The 25,404-nt window shown below is 40.2% G+C and overlaps 1 protein-coding gene across 4 annotated transcripts in view; it reads right to left on the bottom strand.

The window, feature by feature from the left end:
- The window catches only part of PLPPR1 (phospholipid phosphatase related 1), a 136,243-nt gene that overhangs the window by 88,128 nt on the left and 22,711 nt on the right, over positions 1-25,404 (bottom strand). For 2 of the 4 annotated variants that reach the window (XM_055699620.1, XM_055699619.1), the window contains exons 2-3: positions 22,364-22,445; positions 17,595-17,673 (exon numbers count right to left, since the gene is read on the bottom strand). The exons of 1 other annotated variant lie outside the window; for it this stretch is intronic. The gene's annotated coding sequence lies outside the window, so the exon portion shown is untranslated. The remainder of the gene's footprint in view (positions 1-17,594; positions 17,674-22,363; positions 22,446-25,404) is intronic. One more of the 4 variants, XM_055699617.1, reaches the window with a different exon arrangement.

The raw sequence follows: 25,404 nt of genomic DNA, 5'->3' as shown, positions 1-25,404 counted from the left end.
CAAGTGATGGACAATGCAATTGCTCACCACCCGCCGACTGATGCCCAGCCAGTTCCCGAGCAGCGGCCCCCAGCCAGTGTTCCCAAGTTTATATACTCAGCATGACTTCATATTGTATGGAATATCCCTTTGGCCAGTTTGGGTCAGCTGTCCTGGCTGTGTCCTCTTCCATCTTATGCCCCCAAGCTTAGCTGCTGGTGGGGCAGTTGTGAGAAACTGAAAAGTCCCTGACTTAGCACCTGCTTAGCAACAACTAAGACATCAATGTGCTATCAACAATATTCTCATCCTAAATCCACATTATTCTCATCATAAACCCCAAATACAGCACTATACCAGGTACTGGGAAGAAACTTAACCTATGTCAGCCAAAACCAGGACACACTGCTTTTTAAAAATTTCCCCAGTATAATATCAGACAAAAGTGCAGTCACCCCATTCACAATGCTGTAAAACTATACTAATGCAATCTGTTAAAACTCAGTTTATCATGGGAAACAGTTCTAAACTTAGCTGATCTATAGTTGCTGCTTGTAGTGCTCAAAACATCATATTTTATAAATGCACAAAACTGCATTTCTCTAGATATGTGTACATATACACACATTTACACCTCTTCTTTTGTTTACATACTGAAACACTGCATTCATAAAATCACATATCTTACTGATCGATTAAACAGGATCGCTATTAATAATAGGAAGTATATCTATCCTCACAGAGATAGTGTTTTTCTGTTTTGCAGTTTAACGTGTTTTAAAATTTGATCCATTTTTCTGCTTCCCTTAGTTTGTTCATATTTTTCTCATCATTTCTCAGCCATGACAATTGACCTATAAGAAAAGTACTGCATCCTTCTGTTCACATATATGTATATATGACAATACAAACAAAACAAAAACAGTGAAAGCAAAGCTAAGACATGCCAAGTTAAAAATATCCATAGCGTTGGAATGGATTACATATTCTTCTGTACTATGGAAGACAAAAATAGCAAAGATTGCAGAGAGTGTAAAATATTTTCATATTGATTATCACTTGCATTTGCTGTGCTTGATTTCCTTTGGTCTAGTTGCTTTGCCCCTGAAAACACTCAGATGTTCTTTGTAAATGGTTCTGCCTTTTCTTGCAAAATTTTCTATAAGGCATGCTAAAGGAGCTGTAGAGCCACAAATGCCACACTTCTTGCTTCACTACATGTGAGGCTCACACCATGATGGAGACTGCTGCTTTCATTGTGCGTCACACTTTGCCCTCTCCGCACCAGCCCATGCTCCTGCAAGCCCTTGGCTAGTGCATGTTTCAGACTAACTGGCTTCAGTTATGCACACCACATGCTTTGAAATTGTGCTTCCAGGTGGCTTCTCAGTCAGCGTGATCCTGCAGCTGTACCTCAGCAATCACAGCCCCGGCTTCTTTTACTTCTATGTGCATCTCTTCCTTCTTTCTTTGCTCCTGCTACAACCAAGTCCTTAACCTCTCATTCTCTTCCACTATTTACTTCCTTACAATAGCTGTCCTAACTGCAGATATCACAGTCTGCACTGGATATCCAGTTACTTTCTGTGGCATCAACAGACACAACAGCATGCAGCAGCTGCTAGGCACTTTAATTCCTGATCAACTCCCAGTTCTACCAGAACTGCAGGCCTTCCCCAGTTCTCCACATTTTAACTTTGTGCAAGCCCCAGAAACAGAAGAGATGGCTGCAGGCTGAGACTGAGAAGTTGGGGGCACTGGGTTTTATTTCTTTTCTTATACTGATCTCCACCAAAATGCTCAGTATGACACTTACTAAAGCAATTCCCCACTGCTTCAATTCACCCAGCAACCTTCATGCTAAGGAAAAGTACCTGCCACAACCTCCTTCCCCCACATACGCTTTTGACACTTTTCCAGAGAGTAGTGGGAAGTCACAGTTTGCAAAGGTAGCACTTTGTACTGCCTCTTTGTCTTTCCTAGCCCTAAGATTTTTCGTTAGCTTCCAATCATTTACTTTCCTCCCAAACACTCCTATTTCTCTTAACAGCATTCTGCCTCAGGACACATAGTTCACATATTTATAGGCCCTAAAGTTAATGCTGACGTAGTTTAGACCATTCACCACAGCTGTTCTGTATGCAACCTGGTTGATACGCAGATTCTGTCGACAGCTATTGTTTAGAACGGGTCGCTCTCAATTTACATGTTCCATCTCATTTTCTCTCTCTTGTTTTTTGTCCTTCAGTATGGAAGTTCCTCATCCTGCCTCTTCACCACTACTTCCCTGCACATCTGATTTCTTCACAGTACAGTTCTGGTTGTGCTTTTTCTTCCAGTTTTGCAAACTCTTGGTCAGCATCTAAGGCAGTCCTGCAAGAATCTGGATTCCAATAGCTGGTACACCACTGCATAACTGACATGCCTATATGGGTCATCTCTTCCTAAGAAAACCAAGCAAGTGACCATTTAGGGAGCTGCATGAACAAGGTTCTACTTCTACTCTTGAAAAATCGTAAAAGGATGTAAACCTGTTTTCTTGCCTTTCTCTTATAGGTGTTCCTGGCTATTCTGTTCTTCATCTGACTTTGCAGGAAAGCCTACTCAAAGTAATAATAAAAGTAAAATTTGGGACCCAACTGCATTGAGGAAGTGATGCAGGGACAAAGACCTCTGTTCACCTATGACTATAATGAGAACATTTTTAACCAATATCAGCTAAGGCTGGGCTTCTGTCTGGCTCCATCTTGCCCAAACTCTCACCTATTTTCATCAGACTCTTGTCAGTTCACACTGCATAGGCTGACACCTAATTAAACCCAAATGTGCCTAGGCTGCATTTTACCTAGATTAAGACAAGGAAGCAAAGACCATCTTTTCCCTTCTCTGTGTTTTTCCTGTGATCCTTTATCATCTAAGTTTTCCAAAAATCAGTTACTACATTTTAAGTGACATAGTTGTCATGTCTGCAGGCACACATATTACCTGGTCCTCAGTGATGCCCCCAGAATGGCTTGCCCACCTTCTCCAGCCTGATGAACTTGCCACATCTATGTGGGCCAAAGAAATACATCTTGCATCAACAGTCAGCAGCTTACTGTTGGCCTAACTAAAATCTTAAAGCTAGTGAAATTACTTTAGTCTGTGGCTTGTCACTAGGAGTGGATACAATGGGGCACATTAGGAGCTCTAGTAGGTACCCTTCACTATTTCTTCATAAGTTTATGCAAGTATTTCATAAACGTGGACTCACTCTTTGAGCTGTTGTCACATGTCAAATAATTATGATTATTCAATAGATGATGGGATCATAAGAACTGCAAGTTTTTTCTTGGACCTTCCAGTGGAGCCATGCAATATTGCACCATCTCATCTATAAAGCTATGCATCAGTCACACAACATGGCCACAGCTTAGCTTCAAAGCCATCACTATGCCTCTACTTACAGTACATGGAAAAAAACCCAACCAACATCTGTATGACGGCTGCCATAGTGGCCAACACACCAGGGACAGACCTGATTCTTCCAAAACAATAAGCTGCTTTAGCCTGTGTCCACTTCTCCGCAGGAAGCGTTGCAAAAGACACTGAAGCTCTGTAGATCAGGCACACAAGGGGTCTGCAAGACATTTTTTCCCCAGTTGGTCTCAGCTGCTCATCATTCAGAAGTGAGCAAACAGCCCAGATCATTGCGCTCCACTGCCAGTGACAGATACATCCACAGGGAGATGCTTCTGCTCCTCTTGCAGTCAGATGCATTAATGATCTCTGCAGAGAGCACAGCTGCCATAAAAATGGCCAGGACTGAATTTTTTAAAGCACTGCTGAGCTAACTGCACAGTCACTGAAGGCAGGGATAAAACTTCCATAAATAACAGAGTCCAGCAACAGCTAAGTCTGTCTTTCAGCATAACTAAAAATTCAGCTTTCAGTCTCCCAATAGTTGCACCAAGGGTACCAGAGCTGTGTGTCTTCATGCATTGTTCAGGTACTAAGCATAGGTGTAACTGAGAATTATTAAAAGTAAGATCATTGGTTAACTACATTTACAGACCGTGCTCTGAATCAAGTATTGCCTGTCCTCTTACAGCTACCAAAAAGACACTGAAAAGCCAGATTGTGCATTCAGTGAATTCAGCAGGAGCACAGTCACAGACCCAATGCCTTATCCAGATGAATTTACCACTTCTTGGCAATCCACAATGCGCTGATCTGGTACTAATGAGCGCGCAGCCACTCAGTGCTGACGGGTATGAATTGGACCCAGAGGACTTCTCCTTGTATGCAGTCACTGAACATTTTTACCTGCTCCTACTGATGAAACTGGAATGTCTCCAAACTCCACCTCCCTGCGCATCCTGGCACAAAGGAAAAAAAAATAGCAGGAAATTGACAGAGAGATGGATGACAATGGGGAGGAGGAGATCCACTGTAATGGGTTTGGTCCTGGGGAGCAAAGCTCACAATAATAGTGATTGGCATAAAGGAGTCCCAAGATAAGCAATACAACAATTATCACAATAGGAGGTATTTGTTCATAAGAGAATGACTGTGACAGCTAAAGGTAGCCAGCTTCCAGGTATTTTGGAAGTATAAATTACTTTACAGCTTTGTTCTCTTGAAAGCTACTTTCAAAAGGATCTTTTCATTTCAGAACCTGCTTGCAAAGAGATATTTGAGCCCCAAGATGAAAACAACAATGTGTCTCTCTCTAACAAAGGAATGAAGTGTTTACTGTGCTGGTGATAACGACAAGTTGCAGGATGGAATCTAAGAAATAAAAGTTGTGTAAAGTATCAGATTTAATACATCACATATTTCCAGCATGGAAAACTTGGGGAAGATTTCAGCACACTTGCAACTGCTGCATCTGGCCAATCATACCAAACATACAGCACCAGACCAATGGCTGCTAATATGCATGAGCTAATAGCCTTTTCCCGTCTTTTAACTTGAGCGATCAGGCATGTAGTATGACATTTCTTTAGCTCTCTGTGGATACACAAATAAATAAAGAACTGAAAAGTAATCATGTTCTCACCTGTCTTAGAAAGCTGAAAGGTTTACTAACCCTTTCTGCATACTGCTTTCACATAAATTAAAATGCAAAATAAGCCCCACAGCCATTATAAGCCATCTGCAGATTCACTGTCCAAATCTAATACTTGACACTGCTTTTTCAAATGATCTCTGTCACTCTCAGTGCTGATCTGTGGATATAGCGGACTCAGAAAACAGGAAACTTTTAAGATGTGTTAAGAAGGAGTTCCACAACTTTTGCATCAACACTTGGACAGGATGGCTGCTGCTAGTGGCTGCCAGTGACTCCGGCTGGGTGAGATTTCACATTTGCTTTTTATCAAGACATTGCTGTCAGAGGAATAAAATTAATTTCACTGTTAAACTAGCATGTTCTCTATCATCAGGCAAGGTTTTGTAAGGGACAGGAAAAGGCAACTTGATTCATATACCTGTCTGTCCAGGACTCTTCTTGGAGGAAGTCCTACCCTGTACAGTCTAGAAAGCAAGAGACTTGAATAAAGCATTTGCTTGTATATCACTGTTTCAGAAAGCCTCCTCACAGACTTGGACAATTTTAGCTCAGCAGTCTCACGTGAAAACATTAAAAATCAACATAAGTGATACTAGCAGGATGTGTTCCTTTGAACAAAACTTTGGCTTCTGCAGTTTGCAGACTGAACCAGCCAGACACCAAAGGTATGCACAAGTTCACTCTTAGGCCATAGAATCATAGAATCATTTAGGTTGGAAAAGACCTTTAAGATCATTGAGCCTAACTGATAACGCAGGACTGCCAAGTCCAGCACTGAACCATGTCTCTCTGCACCCCATCTATGCGTTTTTTAAATACCTCCAGGGGTGGTGATTCCACCACCTCCCTGGGCAGCCTGTTACAATACCAGACCGACAACCCTTTCAGTGAAGAAATTTTTCCTAATACCCAGTCTAAACCTCCCCTGGTACAAGTTGAGTCTGTTTCCTCTTGTTCTGTTACTTGTTACCTGGGAGAAGAGACCTACCCCGACTTGTCTGCAACCTCCTTTCAGGTAGAAAGGTAGAAAGCAATAACGTCCATGTATGAATTGTCCTTTGCAGTACCATCTATATGCTCACAGCACTGAAAGTGAATTCTTACTGATATGAACATGCCAGAAAGGGCAAACAAAGTACAAAAATAAAGCCCTCTATATTGTCATAGCTGTGTTTCTGCCAGTACCACTGAATTTGCTTGTCAAGGGTATGTATGGACAAAGGTGACTGCAATAAAATCTAATCAACAGAAGTTCAGGTTTTGGGGTAATTTGTTTTCCCTGGAATAATCTAGCAGATTGTTGCCAGTCCAGGTAATCCACCAAAATAATTCAAAACCAAATTAAGTTCTAGAAGCTTTTTTCAAAAACTCATGTGACTGCTAACAGACTATCGGTCATCTTCACTGCTACTAACACACATCAAATTAAGGGCACTCAGGGCAGCACAGGAACTAACTGCACATTTTTACTGAAGACAGGAGTGAGTCTTGTACCTAAACTGTGAGTGAGCTCTGGGTTAACATGCAAACTAAAAAGATGCAAACTTGCACCCACTCCTAAAGACTACAAAAGAAAAGTAGGTCTAAATCTCATTTGCCACTGCCAGCCAAGCAAAGCCTCAGAGACACAACAGGACTCAAGCAGCCACCATGATAACTGGGTCCTCTGACTGAATCACACAAGAGTCATGCTTTTTAATATACTCGTTAATGACATGACACAAACTTGCCTTAGTCAATGGCTCACTACAGTGAAAGGGCTTTCCCATTAAACTGAGTGAAAAAACCTCTGTGACAGTACTAATAAAGTCCTAATACACATGTAACTCATCTACACAAATTTTCAATAAATCCACAGGCTTATGAGGAATTCAGTGAATAGAGAACTATAAAGATAACAAGCAGATTGAAGAATAAATTCAAAGAGGTAGAATTATAGAACCAAAGGGAGAAGTGTAGACTAATAAATGTGATATTACCCTAACTACTGACAGGCCACAGGATTTGTATGAACTCTGCAAGGCCTCCAGTCTTGTCTGGCTTTGTCTTGGCCAGCCTGGAACTTTGATTCATCTTGCCCAGCTGTCTCAGCAGGTAACAACCAGGTAACTGTTTCCCTGATCCACTTCAGCTCAGCTTTGTGCAGCTGTGAGGTACAGTGCTTTGGTATATTTGTTTTTATATTACAATATAGGTATATTACAATACCTTTGGTATGTTTCTGCAACTAAGAATCTTAACATGAAACTATTTTGTGTAGAGCAAACTACCTGTGACCCTTGAGTAAAATCACAGCACAGAAGAGTACAGCTGTGTAACAACAGCAGAGACTTTGAAATTGCAGGACGTGCCAGGGCTGTAAACAACCCAGCAACAGTGCTGGGCCATTGAAGCAAGGCAGCTCAGTTTATCAGTGTTAGCAGGAAACAAAGGAGATTCTTGGCTCTGCATAGAAGGTATATTCCTGCACCCTTCATAAGCTGCAAAGTAACAAAAGGAAAAAACCCATTATCTGATACATTTTAAAAAAATCCTATCAGTCTGAAATTGTTATTCCTTTTTAACATTTTTTATTTCTTCTGGAGTTACTACTCAGAGTATTTCACTAAATGGTGTGGTAGGGTTTGGTAGTGCCCAGGACCTTATATTTTTTTCCCATTTTAACTTGTTCTCACCTCAGTAATTTTTGTCTTTGATTTAAATGTCTTCTCTTCTCCAAAGCATTTATCACAAAAATTTTTGCTTTGGTTGCTGTTCTTACCAATTTTGCTCTGAAGTTATGAAACTGATGATTATCCATAAATCAAAATATTTTAGAATTGAAATGGGTTTGGAGGCACAAGCAAGCTGGATGCACTTTTAAGAACACATATGATGAACTATATACAGGCATTCTAAAATCATGAGAAAGATGCTCGTAATTTACAGTATTTACTTGAAAAATATTATTTTCAACATAACACTCTTGGATTCATCTTTTCTTGCTTTTTGAGCTTTTGGAATGCACATCTTCCTATCATAAAGGTTTTCATCAAAAGCATTGTGCATAGGAAAATAAAAAGCAAGAGAGAGCCAGGGATTGTGTAACCACGAGACTCCGGGAGCAAAGGCTTTAAGACAAGCATGAAGAATAATTCTGCAAACCCATTTTGTATAACCTTATCATCAAAACAAGATATTACAGGCATGGTCCTTGGAGGCTAGAAGAATGGAAATGCTTGCATTTTTTTCCGGATGGTAACGATCGCTGCCTGTCTTTCAGTGGATGCAATGCAAGGTGGCTTTTTGGTTTTTAGGCATTGTAGTGCAATCGGAAATGTTTTCGTCAGCTATTCTGACCAGCCTCACACACAAGTTCAGTGCTGGTGCATGCATAGAAGAATGGCTGTTTAACACCACTTTCACAAATGACATTTTGTTTTGAGACACTGCTGAAAACAGCTCAGCATATAAGCTGCCAAGAACAGGCTGCCTAGCTGATTTAAAACCACTGGAGTGAAACACGGTTATTATGCTGTTTATCTGCATACAAATCAAATGCCTTCATTCTCTCATCCATGTTTACCAAAAGAGCATCTGACTAACAAAACCTCCTGTCCTCTGGTTAGATCATAAACACAAAGATCTAACTGGGAGAAGAGGTGTGAGGGGGCATGGCAGTCCAACTTGCTAGCATACTTCAGTACAATGAAAGATGGAAACTAAGTCCCGTTATCTAGACAATCTTATAAGATTATCTTCTGTTTACACACAGGCCAACAAACCTATGGTGTGAAGGGAAAATGACGTAGTTACAATCAGTACAAGTTTTAGGGAACAGATGCCTTTTTTTTCATCTTCAGTTTGGATAAGCTTAATATGGTTTAGAAAGTGCTGTTTTCTAAGCCAAAAGAAAGAAAAGGCAGGCAGAAATGATTGTGTCACTACCATAGCCTTCACTGCCCTATACCAAAGAGAATTACTCAGGCTGAAGATACTGATCTTTGTTCCTTGAGGTAATGAGCTAAATGGTGCTGTTCAAATAGTTAGTTGCCTCCTACGCTGGCAGTGAAAAAAAAAAGGTGAAACCAACTGGTTGTCAATCTCAAAATTTCAGCAGCTACATTTTCTTTGCATGCTTTATTTTTCTGTCTTTTTAGGTGAAAGCACAGAATATGTGCAAGTGTAGGCTTGCACACAGTAGACTGTGAGATGTCCCCCAAGGGCCATGAGGAAACCTCACCTAAAATTAGATCAGGTAAAGTAGTTGAGAACATACTGCAATTACATAGTGCCATTAAAGTTAGGAAGAATTTAACTCTGCAAAAGCATTCTTTTTAAATACAGAACTTTTCAACAGAAAGCTATTTGGACTTTTAAAACCCTTCTTACAATCCTGAGCTGACAGAGAGTGTGTTTTGTATGTACTTGTCAGAGAAGAGAAGAGAGGAAGTCAGAGACAGAAGGAACTCAAACCCCTGGAAGTACTTGTTTTCAAATTTTAATTTTCAGCTTAGACATTCTGTAGATTTATTATGGGTAAAAGCCTTTTTAATTAGCCAAAGAAACTCCTAAAACCCATCAAAACCCCCTGAAATACTGAACAAGCTTTAACTTTCAAAATACAAAATAAAAAATATAAGTAGTTCTTTTCTCCCTTACCCCTTTACTCCCAGTTTGCTTTTGAGGGTTTAAACATGTCATCTGTGGATCAACAGGTTTTTCTGAGTACATCAAATAACAGTTTTTTCACATTTCCCTTACTCTTTCCGTTTAAATATTCAGGACTTCACACGTTCTCAGTAGTAAGCACAAGCTCCGTAAACCTTTACTTATGTTGGTGAATGTGTCATCTGCCTACATTTACCACGATTACTTAACGATTCCTATTCAGTTCTAGGAAGCAGAGGGAGGGCTGTCAAAATAAAAACAAATAAACCTCAGGATTGCATTCTAAAAGGGTAAGTTGTTCTGCAAAAGTAGTTTTGACTAATGGAGAGCTTCTGGCTGATACTTGTAAACCTATTGCCTTGCCTCAGAAGTCAGTGGAAAAGACTACTTTCAGCAGCTGCGCAACACGGCAAACACAGAAAACAACTCACCCTTCCCCAAGCATAGTGTATTTCCCCTTGCTATTCCCTGACAAGTGAAATAGAGGCTATATACCCCTGGGACGAGGTTTTAATTCTCTGCTTGTTCTACTTCTGTTACAGTTCTCCTTGGAGAATTTGATTTGTAACTGCTAGCAAGTAAAATGCTTTAACAAAAACAAAGAAAGCCAAAACAAAGAAGAGAACTCCGCATATGTCACACATCCTGGTCTTTCTAAATACTCTTTGCATTGATAAAAAGATCTTATATTTACTCCTATTAACATTATTACTGTCTCAGTTGAAAACACCCTTCCTCCTTCTCTTCTGGCTTTTCTTCCCTCCCTGCCTCCCTTTCTCCCATCCCTTCATCTTTCCCTATTTTCTTCAGACTGAATAAGCAAGGCACCAGCCTGCCCCACATCAAGGCAGACCCTAGATTTTGCATGTATAGAAAGAAACAATAAAAGCCCAGCCCCCTTTGCCCGTCCACCCTCTTCGATAGAGGCATGACCACAGGTCCATCCCTACCTCACAGAAATGGTTATTGATAGGTTAAAACCCAAATCAGTCCCCAAGAGCTGGCGGTGAAGTAGTTTCCCTCATTTTTCAGTCCTCCCATTAGCAGCAGTCTGATTTCAGCTTTTTGAATTAAGGAGACAGAAACATCTGTTAACGCTCACGTTTTGGAAAATGCTCTCCAGCACTGGAAACCAGGTACCCTTTAAAAGTAGTTGCATTTCAGATGATACACTGGCAGGAAACACATCTACATATTTGATAGAATATCTGTCCCAGAATTCTGGATTTGTTTAGGGCTCAAAACTGAGCCATGTATTAGACCTAATTCTACCCTAGTTCCACTGAGAGCCAAAATACTGTCAGATTCAGCAATAGCCAAACTTTGAACCCTTTCCCAACTTAAGGGTTTGCAGCAAGATAAAAGACATCTAATATACGTTTTTCATATGAATAACCATTGTGTTAAACATATCCCTGTTTTGCATCGTGCAGGTTTCTATTGTATAAAAGCAAGAACCTGTCTCTTTGAGAGGCCATTCACAGTGGTGGTGATACAACTTATTCCACCCTGCAAGGAGCCCAGATTCCCGTTCCACTGCAACTGGTAACAACCACTTCTAACACCTACTATGATCCTCCCTATGTCAGCAACAGGGAACTGAGCACCTTTTTAAAGACTCATTCTGTGAGTTTTGTGGATTCACTGAGTCCCCTCACCCTGAAGACAGAAACAAAATTTACACTTGCCAGTAAGCAAATACATCCTCAAACTTAGTATTCCAGAAACTAAAATGTGCAGCTCTTTAAAGCCAGCATCTCACGTGTGATTCTTGTTTCCTGAAGCCACAGTATAAATCCCAGGAGTTCATTTAGCCAAGGCAGCAGAAGGCAAATGCTGGGCCACATGTTGTGAACAGACGGGCACTGAGGCAATGCCAAGAGAACCTGCAGGAGCTCAGCATCACTTCAGCTGTGATCCACAGTACGAAATACGGCCTCCTTCAGGCTAAGAAAGAACCTTTTGCTGCCAGACCTTAGGCCAGATCAGACATGTAATCAAAGAATAATCCCAAAAATAGAGCGCTGTAACAGAGAAAACTGCAAAACTTTCAGGAAACTCAAACTGGAGCCTACTAGTCTTTCACTTTCTCAGATTTCCTTATCATTACTGTTGGATTCTCCAGGGGAAGTATTTACACACAGAAAAGTTGGACTCTTTACACTCAGTGGACTTACTGATTTGGTCTCAGAGAGGCATAATATCTTTTTTTGATGAATTACTAACAATGGAGACTGTTTTAGCAGGAACAAAGGGGTAAGCCTTCCCAATTTAAGTGAGAGAAAGCTGCATGATGTTAGTCGTATTTGCTCGGTCTCAGGAGTAACTTACAGGGCAAAAAAGCAACTAGAAACAAAGGAGTTAGATTAGTAAGGTGTGTTTGGCAGCAGATTTCAGAAAACCAGCACAGAAGCTCACTTGTTTAATGCACTATATAACATCAGATACTACTGAGCAATGGGAATGAGATTAAAGAAACTGCTGAGAGACTCATAAGGCTTCACTTTTGTTTTTAAGAACTGCTGCATACAGACAACCTCCCAGCTTCTTTGGTCTTTACTTCTGCTCTTTTTCTCCATGTCCCTACGCACAACTTCTGAATTGAGAAGTCCTTCAAGTACAACAAAGTCCTGATTATAAAAAGTTGGGGTGCTTTTTACGTGTTTGCTATCTCAATGAAGAATTAAAGAACAGTAATCCAGGATTCTGTTGGGAGTGTCACTTCAAAATGTTCATTTGCATGTCACCAGGAATGGCATTTTTTCCCTACTATCTTTTCATTACCATGTAATAACTTCTCAAACTTCACTGTCAGTACTAATTTCTGCATCTAGTGTACTCGGACAGTGCAAAAGTATTTGCCTGAAGGCAGCAGAAAGCCTCTGAGCTAGTTTCAAATGCAGAGGCTTCATTCCAGAAGTCTCCTCAACCCTAGCTTCTTTAACTAGATGCAAAGTCTCACTATCCTGCAAAGTATAAACCTTGCTCTCAATTTATTTATCCGCCGCATTGTTCACTGAAGCCAAAAGCACAGCTTAATCCCTCTGTGTGAACTGCAGTATCACGCCAGCCTCTGTCCTGGAGATGGAATTCAGACCTGCATTACACAACTGTAAAATAAGCGAATTGACATCTGCAATTACTCTGTGTTACACCAATACACTGAAGGAACGGGACGTGACATTTTATAAGCAATTGCACTGCTAATGCCACAAATGGTAGGACAAAGCAGGCCTTCGTACACCCTGTACCACATTAATGAAAGCAACGTGAGCTTCGCTTTGATCAAAAGCCGCCATCCCAAGTTTTACAGTATGCTATAGGAGTCTAATAATACAAAGCAATTTCAGCTGTCACTGAGTAAGATTTGGCTGTCTTTCCCTTGCTTTTTGCTGGGAGTGTGCTAAATCCTGCCTGCTTTTTTGCTGGTCTCTGACACTCACGAGGACATAGTGAAGGCTCCAGCTGATTTCAGACTTCAGATCAATCTTTAAACAGCAAAAGATTTCCATATATGATCTATGTTCTTAAAGATCCTTAAGGTAGTATTAGCTTTCTCATGCAACACATACAAGCTCATTTAAAACAGAGACTTCTTTACTCTTTAAGTCTTCAGAATAAAATCCACCATGGAAGTTATGTATGTTTATGGGAGTAATGTAAATGTTCAATAAGATCAGCTCTTATCCATATGTTTCAAGCATTTAGCCTGCAATAAAAGTAAAAACCAAAACCCAACAACAAAACAAAACAAAAAGAACAACCAAAAGTTCTTAAAGTCAGCATTAAGACTTTATATCGCAGAAGCATTCAATTTATTAGGGAAATGAGAAAACTAATCCATAAAATCTTGTTTCTAAAATAGAAAGAAATTCCCTGAAACAAATGAAGACCCAAAGCAGAAATAATGTACATCTCCAGGAGGGTCAATCTGCAAAACTGCTCTGTCCCACCTCATGATTAGAAACTTGCAAGGACCATCATAAATAAACAGCTACTTTGTAATTAAAAATCAAAGAAAAAAGTGCTAGAGTAGATGAAGTATTTCAGGTGAAGTGTTTGTCTCCTAATTTTACTGACCCACAGGCCCTTGAGAAACAAACCAAATCACAACAGTATGAAGTACTATCCTTGATTTTTTCAACAACAGTTCCCCTTAGGAAATGAGCAGCATAAGGAATAGAAGCCATGTCTCCCGCATCCCAGTCCAGTACCCCACCACTATGACACCATGAAAATTAGACAGGAAGAACTAAAAGAATCCTATCCTGAAATGTATTCGCCTTTTTTGTGTTCTGCTGATGAAGTTGAAAACGCAGTACACAGTCTGGTAAATTAAGATGTGGATCCTTCAGAGGTCAGAGCTGTATAATGCTTTCGGAGTTCTGGAGCCCCGGGCATAGCACTCTGTTAAAATTACCACATTCTGCAGAGGTCTTCCTGGATTATACCATGAGAAAGAAGTGACAGTACACACACGTGAAAGTATACACTCTGTCTGTGTACTGACAGAGCTGTGGGATAGTCAGCCAGACGGAATGTATCTGGATGTGTCACAGAAGTATTAAGGTTGGTATAAATGACATAAGAATATAAATGTCTGTGTCTGGATGGACAGGAATAAACAAAAGGAGAACCTATATTGTAAGAGTATACATGAATTCCAGGAGCAAAAGTGGGGAACACACTGCTTCTGCCAAGCCCAGAAGGTTGCACTCTGACACAACCACAGCACCACTGACCTCCAATCCCCACATTAGGAAGATGACAACAGGACTGAGCAATACTGCCTATGCTATTTCTCCAATAACTGAAGAATTTCCTTCTAACAGCCAACCACAGAAATGGACAAATATTCCAAACAAAAAAAGGCCACGAGCAGCAACCTTGCCTGAGATTAATGAAATCACAGGAAGCAAAATCCTGATGCACAAGACATTTCCACAGCAAGTGAAGCCTCCTGAAGGTAATGAAAGACCTGTACCAAACCTGCTGTGTTGTCTCCAGTCCAGAAGGACCCTAGGGAGGTAACACAGTGTCAGGCATCATCTGCCCTTGTCCTGTGTGTTGAACACAAGTGGTGCTGGACAGACTCCTTGGGAATGCAGGTCTTGGTGCCTGCAAATACGTGGGTGTGAGAATGAATGCAAGTAAAGTCAGCTTACTCAAAGGTGTTCTAGACGAATACAGCCTTTCTCTTCCCTAAGATATCCTATAGAGTCTTGCTACAATTATTTCCAAGAAACACGACATTCGCATGCTCATATGTTAAGTTGCCAGCCTGGGGATGGCAACTGGATGAACCCAATATTCATCTTTCCCTGTGCCTGCTCTGGTACAATGTTCCCGCTAATCATTACTTTCTGACTAGCCGTTTGTACAGCTCAAGTATTGTCCAGAAAGTTTTTCCAAACAAAGAAAAAGGTGGGGAAGAAAAAATTTGGAAAAGGCTTTTATGAACTTTTCCTCTATTTTTCATCTGAAATTTGGAAACCTGCCATTTTTTGCTGGTGTGGGAAAAAAATTTACATTTTGGGCAATTTTTACCAAGCAATTTTGTGAAAAATGTCTTTCACTTGCTAACTTCTTGTTTAATCTTTTCTGCCTTCATTATGCATTCTTTACTTAAATCACAGCCCTCTAGTAAAATGAAAAAGATAACAGAAAAAAGACAATAAATACAGTGACTGGAAAAGAAACCCCAACAAAGATCAAAACAGATTGAATGTCATTCCAAGTCTGTTCTTATTTCAGGAGAAATGCCAAAGGTTTCAAACAAATTGAGATTTTTGGTATGGATTCCTGTAAAAATTAATATGGTAGTTGCCATTCCATTCCATGTGTTCTTAGCACTGACTTGCTTCTGACAAGCGGTAACTAAGCAGAGATAAGTAAATAATATTTTGTACATATCTCATTAGAACAATGAAATGTAAGATTTTTCATCCTAACGATTCACATACCATCTTAAGTCACTGTCTATAAATTCTCAGACTCAATTTTATATGTGGTTGTTAATGCAACCAAATGACAACCAATATCACAATTCTCTCAGTTTACTATCTTCATTCATAGCCACATAGTGCCTAGTGCCCTCTCCTTCTGAACAGGACATAGAAAGCGCAATAAGCATGGTTATATAGTCAGGTACTAGGAGAATTTAAGAGTGGAAAACAGAAAAAGAAATTTTGACTTCTGGCAGCTATGCTTTGAGTCAGCTCACCATCTTAGGAGCTGCTGAACACTGTAATTAGATGCGGTGGAGTCCATCAATCTTTATTGTTTTCCGTAAAAATCAAAGCAGCTGAATAATTACATTCACATACCTAGTAAACTGCTTCTGAATACAGCAACATGCTGCCCCTTTTTACTTTTTTAAGCCACTTCATTTTGAAAAATCATATCATTGTTTCCAAGTGGAATTTCTGAACAACAAATCTATTCTTTTCTATTAGAACACAAACAAAGCTTTTTTCAGGTTTGAACATGCTGACATTTTGAAAAGGATGCCATGGTTTGTACAGGTCATTACACAACAGACATTCCCTGAGCCTGCTGAAACCAGTTGGAAAAACAGCTATCGCAACAGGACTGTGTATTCAGGACAACAATGCTGTTGCCTCTGCAGAAAATACCTGTCAGCTGATAAGACCATACTTGATCAAGGTATCAGCCACATCCACTGAAATCCTAAATACAGTGCTTCCAGAAAGAACTGCTTCTGGCACTGTGGAGCTTCCCAGTAATCCCTCTTAGTAATAATGCAAAAAGCTCGACAGTAAACACGGATATGCTGTAGTTAACAGTTTTAGAATGTGAACAGTTAATCTTTTAGAATATTTTACAGATAGAACCCGTACTTCCCAGCTTCAGTATAAGGCTCAAACCTCAACTGCGGGATGACATTAAAGGCACTTTACTCGGAATCAAATGCAACCCCTTACCATTCCTCATCTGACAACACGGGACTAAATTCAAGAAATTTTGCTATTAATTCTTACGAGTGACTACAGGATTTTCACATCTTTAGGGAGGTTAGGAAGGATGATGTTTTTGAAATTTTAAGTTGCACTGAAACCCAAAAGGCCTGAAAATATTATCTGAGTTAGCATTTTTCTTTACACATTAATAATTCCAACAAACAGTTGTTAGTATAAGGTCTCTCTGTGGGTGGTTTTTTTTCTGTTTATTTCCACTTTTGAATTACTCAAGGTAGTTTCTTCACATTATCGTATTTGCATACAATGTTTGTATTATAGCATTGTTCCATACTGTGATTGCCCATCCCTCCTATACCACAAGATTGTCTACCTCAAATGAGAATTCCCCTTCCCTCTCAACAGCAGCTAGGATTCCCTAATATCCATGCACTAGAGCAAGAAATAGAACTGTCTAAAGGATATGCTGTATCCTGGCAAACCAATAAACTTGTGTTTTCATTCCACATTGGAAATTGCATATTTTTCAGGATGCAATTTTCTTTAAATAGCTCATTTTCAGGTCCAGAAATTCAGGATCATATTTTTACTCACAGATACTTCTTTTCTTCCTTGATCCCTAGTCAGAAGTGACCAACTGTAAACCAGATCATGATAAAAGCTTAATTGATGCTAACGTATCTCATGAATTGTTTTGTATTTAATGGAACAGGGTTCTTAACGGCTTTACAGGAAGCACAAACAGAGACCTGCCCTCCTGAGAGAGAGATATACTCTCCATGGATGAAAGAAAAGCCAGTAGAATTCACTAAATATCATAGTGATAAATATCAGATTTGTGTGTTCCCTTAAAATACAAAGAACTCTCTATTTATTTAGAAAAACAGCTCTACATTTGACAAAGGAAAATGAATAATCCATCAGCTCTACATGCTTGACACTTGATGAAGAAGCTCTTGAACACATTTATTTACCACTCCCTCTTGATACCGTGAAGCCTCTCTTTTCTGATTTGTTTGGCATTCCATGGAAGCAGTTGAGCTGGCACATTTTCTGTAACACATCCAAATAAAAAAATGACCCAATGAGTGAACAACATAACCAAATATCTCCCAGCTTATACCTTTTTATGCTGCTCAACCCCCAACAGCAGCCTCTGGGAGTTCCTGCCTACCTTGAATCCTCCTGTCTTTTGCAACTGCTGGACACCTGCTGATGCTAAGGAAGCAAAGTAATGCATAAGGCTTTCACCTCTGCAGGAAGACGTCAATGCTCTCAAAATCAATACAATGTACTTCTAAAAGGCCTGTTCTTCCCATGTGTTTGTGACACCAGATTGGGACTCTGGAAAGACAGCATCAGCTCCTACCCCTGGAATGACACTGACTGACAGGTGACCAGCTTCACACAAGTCACTTCATCTCTGATCTTCACCATGTTTTATTTTTTGTAATTCAGCACTTGTAATTCTAAAGAAACTTTTCCAAAGAATCCTGTGAGCTAGATACTACATTACTGTCCCTCAGACAAAAAGGAAAAGCACATCACAACAGCTAGGCTACAGCTACTCAACTCCCATAAAGCTGAGTGAAGTGCAGCTGAGCGGTTGTGTATGTTTTGGCTTACTAAAACCAATGGCAACCTTTTTCTTCACTACAGACCTCTTAAAGAATAGTAAGATACTTTTTCTCCCAAGCTATTTTAGCAGAAAATTCAGAGTAGTCAACAACACCGCAGCACAAGGCTTCTTGTGACCCACTACCTGGGTTAGAAAAACCCTCTGAAACAACAAAGAAAGCAAATCCTTTGCAGCCCTGCTTATGTGACTGCTCCTATCTTGTCTGACACATTGGAGGCAACTGCCAAAGTTAAAAGGAGAGTTGTGACAGCATTAAGAAAAACTCTCACTCAAGCTGAAAAACATGCATATCATACTGAGGAGAAACATGGATATGCAGCACATATTCGCTATTGTACAGCCTCTAAATTGAGGTCAGGTATTTTTTATTTATTTTTTTTAATACACAGGCTTCCTTTCTTTCAAAATGCCTGAAAAAAAAGCTTCTCCGGGGCAGGGGGAACCCACACCTCCAAAAAACAATGAAACCCAAAGAAAACCCCACCCTACACAGCAGTACTCCCTCTTTTCTGGTCCAGTTAAGTTCACCTCTCTACTTACATTTGACCAGCGCATGGAACAGCGACATTTAAGTTTCTCCTCAGTTACACATCTTGCTCCTTGTCTAAACTACTGAACTATAGGCAAATGACAGTGAAGGACAGGTTACACTGCCATCAAGGTAAGAAATGCTAATTTCACTGTTACTGTAAGCACTTAAGTCTAAGCAGGTAATAGCCAGACTGTGGCATCATGAGTAAAATTGGACTCCACAGGAAATCTTGATGGAAACATTTAGAGAGGAAGGTACAGCTGAAAGTGACTAAAAGATGTTATATCAACTCATTTGCTTAAATCACTTGGGATTTTCTCACAAATACCTTCCCATGTATTTGAACAAAACTCAGTTCCTTCATGCTCTGTGAAAGTTGTATCACTGTATTCTCCATCAAACAAATAAAATCTTTGCAAGTGTGCAATACATAAGGACACTGCATACTCATACTAAGCTATTTTGCAAGCAAACAAGAGTTCAGATTAACTGTGACCAACAATTGCTGTACTGAAGCTAGAGATTGCAGTTTCTTACAAAATGCACGCAAATCATGCTCTATGCTGGTTCATTTTTAAATGTCAGCAACTTTCTGCATTCTAAAAAAACCCCCAGTAATCCTGTAATTGGTAAAGAATGTAAAGCCCCATTCAGGTTAAAAGAAAAACTAAACTATGTCGCCCCTAAGCTATTGTATTGACTGAGAGAAACTGCTGATTTTTAATCAGTGTATTCTGGCCTGTCCTGTTTCAGATCATGGCCCTGTTAAGCCACCTGTTAGTTCACTGGTGTGAGACACGGGGGTTTTTTCCTACACAGACCCATTAGTAATAACAGACCTCCTTTTTTATTTCCACTAAGGCATTTCAAATACAGTCAGCAATAAGCTTATCAACTGGCAAATGTTTATATACTATTTAATACCATGAACTGTGGTATTATATTCAAATAACAACACATATTAAATTTCATTTTGCATGTGGGAAAATAAAATGAAAGGATGAGTTTTGAAGCATCAACAGGATAAATAGATAGGATTCTACTTCATCATATTGAGTAATTATATCCTGGCACAGTGCCCAAAGCATATTCATCATGAAAAGACTACAGCGTACAGCACACTGCCAAAGTCTAACTTCTTCAAAGGCTAGACGACTCTGTCAGATCAGGAGTCTTACAGATTTGCTTGCCATTGCTGCGTTACGGGTTCCTGGAAAATTGTTGAACTGCAGTTCATCATTACAGTTCATTAACAGGGTCTATAAATATAAAAGCTGTGAATGACACCTCCATTGTGCAACTGTCTACATTGCACTGACTGCATTCCTTACGTCTCCCAGCTTGCAATGGGTTTCCCTTCAGGGCTGCTCCTCAGCCTAGTTTAAGCATCACTGTTTATACCGTAAGAAAACACAGTGTTGTTACCAACCTGCTGCTGCTATGAGGCTGGGCCATCTGTGCAGCTTAAAAAGAATTTACACTCAGCGGATCTCTATCTTCTGCTGGGTCTTTGCTTTGAAAATATGCTTTACTTCTGGCATTGTTTAAACTGCTTTATTCTGGTCTACAAGAAGCATTCTCAATGCAGTACACTCCACCTTATTAATAAAAAATTAAAAAGCACCAGCTAAAAAGCACCTAATCCACACATCACAAAATAAAAGGATTCAGTTCTTGGTTGCCAGACCCACACTGTCAGCCCTGGAGCAGATGCCATTGTTGGCTGCATTTGCTTGCCCTGCAGATTTGCCAAAGAGGATATGAAGTCAAATTTGTCATTTTCAAAATGCAAAATTTTTTGTTTTCTCACAACAGCCATTCTGTTGTATGTTATCCTCCCACCATGTTATCATTTATTGACCTCATCAAAGGTATTTTAACTGTCAGGTAATTCTCATGAAATACCATTCAGAAGATCCAGTGCCCAAATGAAACATGAAGAATTTATAACCTGCCCAGGGATACTGCACTTGAATATGCTTCCAACAAAATCAGTGGGATAAGATTCTTGGTGTCTTAAAATGAAGGTAACATAACCAACATGGATTTATTTTTTTCTTCTTGAAGTGAAATATGAAAGACTAAGTTAACCATACATAACTATACAAAATACTTTTTTCTCCCCTTTTCCATTTCAACAGCCCTAGTGCAGAGTTACACTGCTTAAATGTGAGCATGAGAAAAAGCAATCCCAAGTTAAAATTCCTTCCTCCTCTGATGCAAAAGCAGGACGGAAACACATGTGTGGTACTACCCCAGGCAGTCACCAGTGTATTGCACTGGCCTGCATGAACTAACACCCAAAGCCAAAAGCCAACAAGGAGTGGGCATGAGGACAAGGGGCTTGCATTACACTTCCAGGAGGATAGGGTTAGCACAGAGGACTGCATTTTGAGATGTTCTTTCCCCTCGTGGTGCTCAAGGCAAAGTGGTGCCACCAAGCTGCAAGGGACACAACAGGGCAGCTGGGGCTGGAATCAAGGGCTGGAGAAAGCCATGAAATGGGATTTCTTATGGCAGAGGTGAGGACAAATCTCATGTCCATGAATGATTAATGTCTTAGTAGACCTTGGAGAGGTTTCTTGTCTAAGGCCTGTCTTGAGAGGGAGCAGGCAGTGTTGATCTGTTCCCGTTTTTTCATTTCCAAAGGGAAGATGAAAAACCATATTTCAATCTAGTACCACAAACCCAGCCCGCCCCTTTCTCAATCACAAGCAATTTCTCCTTCAGGGAAGACCACAAAGCATGTAGGATTCCCCTTGCCTCTTCTGATGCTCAAGGACTTTTTTACTGTGATTGCTTGTTCTAAAGTTTAGCAGTGTAAGCATTTCTGAAAATTATATGGCCAGCTTGGAGAAAATGAGGGTCTCAAAGTCAATACAGACACAAAAATAGAAGCTCAGAACTGTTAATTCAGATTACAGGAAATGGCAAACACAAAAGAGTAAGGCCGTTGCCAGTTAAAAATCCCACTCTATCTTGGCTAATCTAGTTACTTGACTGGAAATTTTTTTTAACTACAAGTGCAACCTTATGCTAGCTGCACTGCATCTCTTCCATGATACAGAGTAAGAAGGTTTTCTTTATAAGAAAATCGGCAAAAGACACAAAAGAGACATGGCTCCTTGAAGAACTAGAAGACACAGCTGTGGATCTGTTCTTGTTTAAGAGGATTTTTAACTTCAAAAGTTTGTCCCCTTAACCAATTCTTTATGTGACAAACCTGTACAAGAAGAAAAGGCTCCTCTCATTTTAAAGCCAAGGAAAAATGCAAGATTTCACCTGTCCAAACCACAGCAATTAAAAAAACATTTGCATTACTTTGCTTTTCTTTTGATGGGACTTGAACTAAAAACTGAACCAATTACAGTCAGTTACTGCTCTGACGTGAGACAAGATTGACAGGTCTGGTACCAGGCATTTTACAGGCATCCTAAGATCAGGTAACTGTCTACACCTAGCCACAGCAAGACTGTAACTCACTCTTTCTAGGTCACAATATACCTTTTATTTACGGTACAAAACACCCACTAAAATCAATGAGAGCTTTACAAAAATAACTGGAGTTATACCTGGATCTCTTAGGACATATACCGAAGGCTGAGGCTCTGTTTGGTTCAGTTTAGAACAATCTCCAATACGTTTTAGTGTTCACTGAAAGGAAGAAAAAAAAGAAAAGAATTTATTAAAGATAACACAGATTTTTTAAATGTTTTTCGCAAGGGCAGGCTGATATTAAAACTGTTTTTATATTAATATACTTTTGTGGAGGATCTGAAAGCACTCTGAGTTTTTTCTGTGGAAGAACCAAAGCAATGCAATGGGAGTGCTATGGTTTACCTGCTATGTCTATGGACTTGCAAAATTCTCAAAGCCAGAAATAGCTCTTCTGCATGGAAACAAAGCTAGGAAGAAAGGCTAATACTCCAATGAAGAACACACTGAATTACTATTAATGACCAGACTGAAAATAGTCAGTTTACCACCTTGAAAACACAGTAATGCTTGTTCCTAACCTGCCATTATGCATTACTTCTTCCTAACAGAAAAAAGAATACCACTACAAGATTGAGTATCTACCTGTAATGAGAGTTTACTGGAACTTTATTTCCCATTGTCACTCTGCAAGCATCTCACCATAGTTTCATAGAAACTCTGTTATATTGTTGAAAGGATGGAAATATGAACACAGAGACTTTTTAATGTGCAGTGCTTGTCTCCAAATACAGCTATAAAACAAAACAAAAAAGGTTTGACATCCCACTCTTGATTTCACATTCCCAAACAGATGCAAAAGCTTCTCCACATGCAGTCAAACTTTCTTTTAACAACAGAGGGGTAGGGACGGGTGCCTGACTTTGCATTTGAAGGCAAGCAAAGTCTGAAGATAAAAAGTGACCAACTTAAAACATGTTCCACTTCAGATTTGAGAAGGCATTACCCCATTGTGACAGCAGAGGATCTATTTTGAACTTTGAAATTCCTTTATCTTTCACTCAGCAAGGGTAATGAGATGAAGGAGATTAGAGACCTGAGCTGTGACTTGAGACCTGAATAAGTTACTATTTTCTAGCAGCTTAAGAAGCTAGCAATGTCCTATTGATATTCCTTTACAACATCGCTTCAATTTACAGTAGTTGTGCTCTTTTTTGTCTCTCACTGAAAACGTTTCTATTATCATTGTGTTCCAAGGGGGTTTGCTGAGCAATGCTTGCAGTCCCATTTGAACTCCCTCTTGATTGAAATAGTATACTATTGTCATCAACTGTCAAAAAACTTTGTACCTCCTCTGGAAATTTACACTTTGATAGAGGCTGTTAGCAGGTTTGTATGTATGTATTCAAGCTGAAACTTAGTACTTCAAAGGGTTTACCTATTAGCATTACAGAATATGACAACAGGCTTGTAGGTGAGTATGCAGACAGGCACCTGGTGGGAAACCCACACCTCTCACCAAGATTACGTACTGCTTTTCCTTCCACCTGCAAGCTCTGAGAGACTGTAATTCACATTGCAAAAGGACACACTGCAACATCGCCAAAGGGTAAAGGGGAGAGACTGCAGAGCCTGCATTTAGACATGCATCACTGCCTGAACAAAGATCTATGTACAGGCCCCCTGTGCATGCACAGTAACACCACCATTACAGCGTCTGCCTGTTGTTGCCTAGCTCAGATAAGAGTAGAGAGCTTGCCCTCTAACCAGGACATAGCCTCAATGGCAGATCCAGGGGGAGCAAAAATTAACTGCTCTGAGCAAGTATGCCTTTAAAAAGTCACTGCTTGCTTTGTATCTAATGCTGCATTATAAAAAGGCAAAATCTGTTATTTAAAAGTCTCTTGATTTCAGGGTATTTTTCTGAAAGTTTTTCTTTAAAAAAATGAATGAAAGAAAAAAAAAAAAAACATCAGTGACACCTAAACCATGAACTAGCTACACAAGACATTCTGTGATCATTAACAGTTTGGGTAAAGGGGCTGTATTTTGCCTCTGTACTCCCAGCGTTTACCGAATCCTTAAGCACTTCTGAAGAGAGTTTCACATAGATCAGCAACAAGCCTTTTTCCCCTGAAGACCCAGGCAGCCTTTACGCACATTTTTCAGGGCAGCCACTGGTCAGAAGTTTTAGTTTCAAAGGCCAGGACAGATGACTGAGATCAGCTACTCTGATTTTCCTCACGCAGCTGAGAGAACCATATCCTCTGGGTCTTGTGGATCGATTCAGCAGGTTTTTTGCTTAGTTAAGATTATTTTTTCCTACTGCTAAAGGAAATCTGAAATCACATTTTTACAGTATCCTAACAGAACCACTAAGAATGAAAGAGGTATTTATTTAGAGAGTTAAAGGTGCTTCCTTGACAGAGTATTGCAGTGGGTTAACCTTGGCAAAGGGAGACATTCCCATACAGCTTCCCAATCACTCCCCTCCTCAGTGGGAAGAAAATGGGATGAGAAACCTTGAGCGTTGAGGCAAAGACAAGGGAAAGACAATTACAGTGATGGGCAAAATAAGCTTGACTTGGGCAGAAATTAATCTTCCAGGTAAAACAGACATAAGCAGTGAGAAACAAAGACAACCAAACCAACACCCCCCACACCCCCGCTGGCCCCCAGAGCAGTGCAGGGTGGCTTCTCTCTGCCAGTCCCTCCTGCGCACACTGCCCCTGCCCTGGGCTCTCCCACCAGGCTGCAGGACCTGCCAGAAAGCTGCCCCAGTGCAGGCTCACTGCAGGAGCAGGGCAGATCCCTCAGATGCTGCTCGGCGCTGCCTGCCATAACTTGCTCTTCCCCCTCCTGCCTATCGCTCTTTTTTCCTCACGCTTCTGTTCCTTCAGCTTTTTACCTTTTTTTTCCATATTTTTTCATGGTCGTACCTGTGGCTGAAGGGCTGGTGGTCATGGCCAGCTCCAGACAGCTCCGAAGACCAGGCCTGGAGCCAGCTGGAGCTGTCTGGGACCAGCCATGACCAGCCTTGGGCATCCCCAGCCACAGACATTGACATTGATCTCCCTTCAGCAGAGATCCTGAAACTGAGCTAAGACATTTATTTAGATATTACAAAGAATGTGATTGAGGGGAGAGGAGAAGGAAAAAAATCAAGCTGACTGTTATA

The sequence above is a fragment of the Falco cherrug genome, chromosome Z (assembly GCF_023634085.1).
Source record: "Falco cherrug isolate bFalChe1 chromosome Z, bFalChe1.pri, whole genome shotgun sequence".
NCBI classification, from domain to species: Eukaryota; Metazoa; Chordata; class Aves; order Falconiformes; family Falconidae; genus Falco; species Falco cherrug.
Note: the sequence above shows the minus strand (reverse complement) of the source record. Positions and strands in the feature narration are given on the sequence as shown.